The sequence below is a fragment of the Pan paniscus genome, chromosome 3, assembly GCF_029289425.2.
Source record: "Pan paniscus chromosome 3, NHGRI_mPanPan1-v2.0_pri, whole genome shotgun sequence".
Taxonomy (NCBI): domain Eukaryota; kingdom Metazoa; phylum Chordata; class Mammalia; order Primates; family Hominidae; genus Pan; species Pan paniscus.
In genome coordinates this window covers 3,849,247-3,857,113 of record NC_073252.2, presented here as the reverse complement: position 1 = coordinate 3,857,113, position 7,867 = coordinate 3,849,247, and the positions used below count along the sequence as shown (strand labels likewise).

The 7,867-nt window shown below is 51.4% G+C and overlaps 1 long non-coding RNA gene across 1 annotated transcript; it reads left to right on the top strand.

The window, feature by feature from the left end:
• Positions 1 to 887: 887 nt before the first annotated feature.
• Positions 888 to 6,786, top strand: LOC129397559 (uncharacterized). Its single transcript, XR_010111896.1, has 2 exons — positions 888 to 1,059; positions 3,474 to 6,786. It is a non-coding gene; the product is annotated as an uncharacterized LOC129397559 (long non-coding RNA).
• Positions 6,787 to 7,867: the final 1,081 nt, after the last annotated feature.

The following is a 7,867-nucleotide window of genomic DNA, read 5'->3' as shown; positions in this document are numbered from 1 at the left end:
TCCTGATTGCCACGTGGCGGCCTGTTGTGTGGGTGTGTGCCGCGTGTGTATCCAGTCCCTACTCAGGAGTGTACGTTTCCAGTGTGGGTTGCAGTCAGGATCCATTTCTCCCTTAACTTTCAGATTATTTGCTGCATAGGCTTTTTTCTCCTAATTTGGCACCTTTGTCAGAAATCAACTGACCTACCCGTGTGGGTCTGTTTCTGTTTGTCCTTACGCTCTTGCCATTGCCACACTTTAGACAAGGTCTTGCTCTGTCCCTCAGGCTGGAGTGCAGTAGTGTGATCTCAGCTCACTGCACCCTCGACCTCCCATACTCCAGCAATCCTCTCGCCTCAGTCTCCTGAGTAGTAGCTGGGACCACAGGCGTGTGTCACCACACCCGGCTGATTTTATTTTTTTTATTTTTATTTTTTTTGTAGAGATGGGGTTTTACTATGTTGCCCAGGCGGGTCTTGATCTGGGCTCAAGTGATGCTCCTGTCTCAGCCTCCCAAACTACTGGGATTACAGGTTGTAGGTGTGAGCCATGGTGCGCGGCCGCCACACTGTCTTGGCTACAGTTGGGTTTATAATAAACCCTGAATCGAGGTGATGTGCATTTTCCAACTCTTCTTTTTAAAGATTTTTGTGGCTGTTTATGTCCTTGGTGTTTCCATATATGTTTTACAATCAGTGTCTCAATTTCTACCAAAAAAACATGCCTTCTGGAATTTCAATAGCAATTCCCTTGAACGCATTTTTGAATACCTTTTCTGAATGTCTTGAATACATGTTGGGAAGAATCGGTGTCTTAACAGTCTCCGGTGTCCACGCGTTGACTGCCGTGTGTGACTCCAGTCGGCGTCTCAACAGTCTCCGGTGTCCACGCGTTGACTGCCGTGTGTGACTCCAGTCGGCGTCTCAACAGTCTCCGGTGTCCACGCGTTGACTGCCGTGTGTGACTCCAGTCGGCGTCTCAACAGTCTCCGGTGTCCACGCGTTGACTGCCGTGTGTGACTCCAGTCGGCGTCTCAACAGTCTCCGGTGTCCACGCGTTGACTGCCGTGTGTGACTCCAGGTATTGAGTTCATCTTCAACTTCTCCCAACAATGGACTGGAGTTTTCTGTGCATGTGTCTGGCATGTTTTCCTTTAGATCTAGTCCTAGGTGTTCGATATGCTATTGAGGACTGTGTATTTTTATTTCATTTGTCACCTGTGCGTGGTGCTTTAATCCTGTGCCCTAAACTCCCGACTTGGCCATGGCGGTGTTTCTGTGGACTCGCGGGGTTTCCGTGTGCACACGCGTGTCCTCTGTCTGACAGTGGCTTTGCTTCCCCTTGTCAGTCTGTGCCTCGGCTTCTCACTGCACTGGCGAGGTGAGCCGGCGCTTGCTTATCTTATTCCCAGTCTCGGTGAACATGGGCTCGGTCTCTCCCGGCTCAGTGTTGGGTTTGCACTGGTGCACTTACAGGCGGAAGAGCTTCCTCATTTGATGAGGGCTTTTCCTGAATCCGTGTTGAATGTGGTCAGCTGCCTTTCCTGCACCTAGTGAGATGCTCATGAGGTCACTTCCTTACCGCATTACTGTAGTGAATTACGCTGACTTTCATATGCCAAGATGACCTGGCATTTCCAGGTAAGTCCCTGTGGCCTTTTCTCTGCATGGCCAGATGAGATTTGCTCATACCGGGCTAAGGACCTCCTGTGTAGGAATGCTCATGAGGGACACTGGGCTCGGATGTTCATTGTCTTGTCATGTGATGTGTCTGTCATGGTTTGATATTGCATTAAGTGGGCCTCCTGAAACAAGTTCTGCCATAGTTTGTATAGGATTCGCATTATTTGTTTCATAGAGATGTGATGGGTGAAGCCATCTATGCCTGCCATTTTCTTTTTGCTTAGGTTTTTCATTAAGAACTTGATTTTTAAAAATAGACATGAGGCCTGGCATGGTGGCTCACGCTTGTAATCCCAGCACTTTGGGAGGCCAAGGTGGATGGATCACCTGAGGTCAGGAGTTTGAGACCAACCTAGTCAACATGGTGAAACCCCGTCTCCATTAAAAATATAAAAATTAGCAGGGTGTGGTGGTGCGTGCCTGTAATCCCAGCTACTCTGGAGGCTGAGGCAGGAGAATCACTTGAACTCAGGAGGTGGAGGTTGCAGTGAGCTGAGATCACACCACTGCACTCCAGCCTGGGCAACAGAGCGAGGCTCTGTCTCAAAAAAAAGACATGAGGCTTTTGGATTTTCTGTTTCTTCCTTTGTCATTTTTTTAAAGATAGGTTTGTCGCAGAATTTCATCTAAGTTATCAAAACAATTTACATAAATCATTCACAGTATCCTCTGTGCAGTGATGTCCATTCTCATTCCTGCTCTGGGCCATTTGTGTTTTCTTTTCCCCCTGATCAGACTAGCTAAGAGTTTATCATTTTTACAGATATTTTCCCCAAAGAAACCTACTTTTGGGTCCATTGGTTTTTTTTTTCTATTGTTTTCTTTTTCATTGACTTTTGCTCTTTTCTTATGAATTTCCTTTCTTCTACCTATTTTGTGTTCAATTTGCTGTCCTTGTTTTAGGTTCTTTTGATAGAAGCTTAGATCATTGATGAAGAATATGAAAGAATGGGATAATACAGTTAAAAACTTGGTCTACTTATGCCCATTAGAGAAAACATTCTTAAGCACGCATGGAATCTTTTAAAAATGGACGAGGTACTAGGACCCAAAGCAAATGTCAGTAATTCGCAGATGATAATGTAATGTATAAATATATGATATGTAGGTAAATAATACAAATCACATTCTTTGGCCAGAGTGCAATTGAGGAGGAAATCAGTAACAAAAAGACAATTAAATCCATTTGATTTTTTTGTTTTCGTTTTGTAGTAACTTGCACTTCCCTGGTGCCAGAGGCACGACACCTTTTTGTCTGCTCTTGGCCATTTGGGTGGCGTCTTTGGGAAGGGCCTACTTAATTCTTTTGCCTATTTAAAAAACTGGGTCTTGGAAATCTTGTCTTTTTTTTTGAGTCAGGATCTTTCTCGCACAGGCTTGGAGTGCAGTGGTGCGATCATAGCTCACTGCAACCTCAAACTCCTGGGCTCAAGCGAGCCTCCCACCTCGGTCTCCTGAGTAGCTGGGACTACAGGCATGCATCACTATGCTCTGCTAATTTAAAGAAAAGGTTTTTTTTATAGAGACTGGGTCTCGCTGTGTTGCCCAGGCTGGTCTCGGAGTCCTGGTCTCAAGTGATTCACCTGCCTCCACCTCACGGAGTGCCAGGATTACAGGTGGCGGGAGCCGCCACACCCAGCCTGGTCTTAGCGTTATTCCCAGGTCTAGGTGTGAGTCCTTCCTCAGATATGTGTTGTGAATAATTTCCGATCCTCTGGCTTGCTATTTTACTTTCTTAATGGTTATCTTTTGGAAAGCAAAGGTTTCCAGTTTGATGAAATCTAATTTTTATTTTTTATTTTTCCGTTCTAGTGGTCTTTCTATTTTCTCATCAAATTGAGACTTTGGGGAAACTACACAGCAGCAAAACAGGATATATATCCTCTTAAAAACAGCTCGAGCCGGCCGGGTGCAGTGGCTCATGCCTGGAATCCCAGCACTTTGGGAGGTGGAGGTGGGCGGATCACGTGAGGTCAGGAGTTTGAGACCAGCCTGGCCAACATGTTGAAACCCCATCTCTACTAAAAATAAAAAATTAGCCAGGCATGGTGGCAGGCACCTGTAATCCCAGCTACTTGGGAGGCTGAGGCAGGAGAATGGCTTGAACCTGGGAGGCAGAGGTTGCAGTGAGCCGACATCGTGCCATTGCACTCCAGCCTGGGGGACAAGAGCAAGACTTCGCCTCAAAAAAAAAAAAAAAAAAACCCAGCTTGAGCCAAGTGTGGGTGGCTCCCGCCTGGAATCCCAGCACTTTGGGAGGCTGAGGCGGGCAGATCACTTGAGGCCAGGAGTTTGAGACCAGCCTGGCCAACATCACAAAATCCCATCTCTACTAAAAATACAAAAATTAACCAGGAGTGGTGGCAGCATCTGCCTATAATCCCAGCTACTTGGGAGCCTAAGGCACGAGAATCACTTGAAGCTGGGAGACAGAGTTTGTAGTGAGCCAAAATCGTGCCACTGCTCTCCAGCATGGATGACAGAGCAAGACTCTGTCTCAAAAAAAAAAAGCTTGAAAATTTAAAAATATCTCAATAATTATGAGATGCAGTGATTTTTTTTTTTTTACTTCCCTAAGCTGGGTTTCCAGGTATCTCTAGGTTCAGCTCCTCCGGGGCTGGAAGTACATGAAGGGCAGCATTGCCCACCTTGACCAGAGCAGGCTCAGAGCAGGGCAGTGGAAGAGCTGATCCCAGCTCAGCCCAGCCTGCTGGGTCAGCATCCATCTGAAAGGTCATCTCTACCCAGGAACTTGGTGGCTTCCAGCTCCACCCTAACAGAAACCTCCCCAGCATCTTGCCGAGTTGTAATCCAGGGTGGTAGTATAGACGGTCTTGGGGTAGCTGGTATAGACGGTCTTGGGGTAGCTGGTATAGACGGTCTTGGGGTAGCTGGTATAGACGGGCTTGGGGTAGCTGGTATAGACGGGCTTGGGGTAGCTGGTATAGACGGGCTTGGGGTAGCTGGTATAGACGGGCTTGGGGTAGCTGGTATAGACGGGCTTGGGGTAGCTGGTATAGACGGGCTTGGGGTAGCTGGTATAGACGGTCTTGGGGTAGCTGGTATAGACGGGCTTGGGGTAGCTGGTATAGACGGGCTTGGGGTAGCTGGTAGTGGTGCTCAGGAGGCGTGTGGGCTGCTGGTGCAGCTGGAATTCCAGCGCCCCTCAGCCATGGTGTTGCGCCAGGTGTGGTTGGGGATGCAGGGGACCTTCCGGCCGCAGGAGGCCCCTGCCAGGCACAGGCAGCTGCGCGGTGTGGAAGAAGTGCCGCTCGGAGCCGTGCTTGACAAGGAAGTACACCTTACTCCTCTCAGTGGTGAGGGGTCAAACCACTCCTTCCCAGCGATGGGGCCAGCAGCCTGGCGAGGGCTAGGCACCGGGGAGGGATGCTGGATTTGGAGCTGGGGGGAAGGGGTCACCCTGCATTGGGCTCCAGTGCTCCGGGTGCCATGCCTGCTCCCCCACCACTGCCACCGCAGCCGCCGCGGGACCCCAGGGGCTGGGGCTGAAGAGCAGCCTCGAGCCGGGGTGTCCAGGACGCAGTCGCCCTTCTTCCTCGTGTCCGTGAGCTCAGGCACAACCTGCAGCTTAGCCAGCCCACTATGGCTGCGTGCGTGGCAGGGCCCGGGCCACCATGGCTGCATGCATGGTGTAGGGCACATGATTATTTTAGCCTCTGGTATCACTAGCCATCCCTAAAGTCTCCAATGGTCTGTTCCTGTCTTTCCCTCTGGTTCACTTGTGGGGTCATGTTGTCTTCTGTTCTTTGTTATTTCTTATTTTTTTCTTGAGACGGAGTCTTGCTCTGTCGCCCAGGCTGGAGTGCGTTGGTGCGATCTTGGCTCACTGCAATCTCTGCCTCCCAGGTTTAAGCGATTCCCCTGCCTCAGCCTCCCAAGTAGCTGGGATTATGGGCACCTGCCACCATACCCAGCTAATTTTTCTATGTGTGTGTGTTTTGTTTTTTGTTTTTTTTTTTTTTTTTTGAGATGGAATCTCACTCAATTGCCCAGGCTGCAGTGCAATGGCGCAATCTTGGCTCACTGCAACCTCCACCTCCTGGGTTCAAGAAATTCTCCTGCCTCAGCCTCGCAAGTAGCTGGGATTACAGGCCCCTACCACCACAGTGGGCTAATTTTTGTATTTCTAGTAGAGACAGGGTTTCACCACGTTGGCCAGGCTGGTCTCGAACTCCTGACCTCAGGCAATCTGCCCACCTCGGCCTCCCAAAGGGCTGGGATTGTAGGCATGAGCCACCATGCCTGGCCTAATTTTTCTGTTTTTAGTAGAGACAGGACTTCACCATGTTGGCCAGGCTGGTCTCAAATTCCTGACCTCAAGTGATGTGCCCACCTCGGTTGCCCAAAGTGCTGGGATTACAGGCGTGAGCTTCCGTGCCTGGCCTGAACTGTTAAGTGTTTGTGAAGAATTATTTGGGGGCCTATTTGAGAGCTGTTATATGGATCATCCTCCTGGAGAGGGTTCTTAAGCCTCTGAGACCAGGTTTGGGGCTGAGGCTTTCTGACCTACACAAGTCATGCTGACCCCTGAAGGGCCGCAGGCCAGATCTTGCCAGGTGAGCACTTTCCCTGCTCACATTCAGGATAGGGCGAGGGGGTTGGTACTGATTCACCCTGAGGGCCTAGATTTGGGGGCTTCAGCTTGCTGCAGATAGGTGCTCCCTTCACTCTCACCTGAGGCTGGGCTGGAGCCTGGTGTCTGCCCCACCCTGCTGGTCAGCCCCCCAGGACCTGAGCCCCGTAAGCCTGGACTGGCCACGCCCTGGGGCAGCAGCACTGGGTGCTTGGCGCTCACGACCTTCCTGGGCCCCTGCGTCCCTCACTTCTCCCTTGTTTCTACCTTCCTGGCTTGTCAGATTCCCACAGCTCTTAAGGAGAAATTCAGTATTTACTGCGGCATGTGTTTTCAGTGTGATGGTTCGTCCAGGTACCCTAGCCTGTCATTGCTGGAGTTGGAAATCTCTGTTGTCTGCTGTTGTTTTGTGAAACAAGCGTGTGAGGTTATAAGTTTCCCTCAACGTACCACACTAACCACATTTCCCTAAGTTTTGATGTGTAGTGTTTTCACTGCCATTCAGTTCAAAATATTTTCTCATTTCAAGTATGATGTCTTCTTTGATCCATGTGTATTTTTAAGTTGCTAAGTGTACTTACTTTGGCCGGGCATGGTGGCTTACGCATGTAATCCCAACACTTTAGGAAACTGCGGGGGAAGGATCACTTGAACGCAGGAGGCTGAGGCTGCATGTCACAGGGAGAGACGGGCCGCGGTGATGTACGAGCTTCCTGTTGATAGGCGGTTAAGTTGGTTCGGGATAACGTGGCCTGCCTGGCACGGGTATTCCCAGAGTCACAGATGCTCACCCGTGCCAGCGTTGGCTGCTTGGGACATGGGGACGGCGAGGTCCCCACACCCCACATGTGAGCTCCTGGTAGCTGGGCTGAGCCCAGGTCCCATCTGTGTGTGGGGCGTGAGTGTGCAGTGCCATCGGGTCTGCACGGGCCCCGCCTCGTCCCGGACGCTCCAGGCTTCCTGCGGCACGGGTGCCGAGAGGGACCAGCCTGGGCCTGCTGAACAGGGGGTCGTCTAGGGCAGAGGCTCCTGCTCTGACAAAAGGGAAGGTGAAAGGCAGGAGCACCAGGAGGGGCAGCACGAGGACAGGGCGTGGGGTGGCAGCCGAATGGGTGGTGTAGCTCCAGGGCAGTGGGCCAAGGCCAGGGCAGTCTCAGGCCCAGGGATGGAAGCCCCATGCAGGCACAGGTTGGAGTCCAGGGTGCCCGAGACACAATGGCCCGTGTGCTCCACCTCCTCACATCTTCAACAGCTTTGCAGAGATGACCCTGTCGGGCTTTGGCTGCCGGTCACAACTCCAGGGGAAGGTCAGGCTTCCTGTTCAGTTTGTCCAGTCACAGCTCTGGCCTTGAGTGGCTGTCCTGGGCCAAGGGCAGCTGCCCTGAGATCAGAGCGACCCCGCCTTGGCCAGCATCGTCCCTTCCCACGGCTCCTCCACCACACAACTGGGACCCATGGGTGCCAGATACAGCGTGGGCCATCACAGCCTCCCCGGGCACTCTGCTGGAGGCCTGGGTGTACCTGAGCCCCATACCACGCCCACCCGTGGTGCCCTGGCTAGGTCTTACTCTGACCCCTGCTTCCTGGCTTCCCACAGCCGTGGGACCAGCCC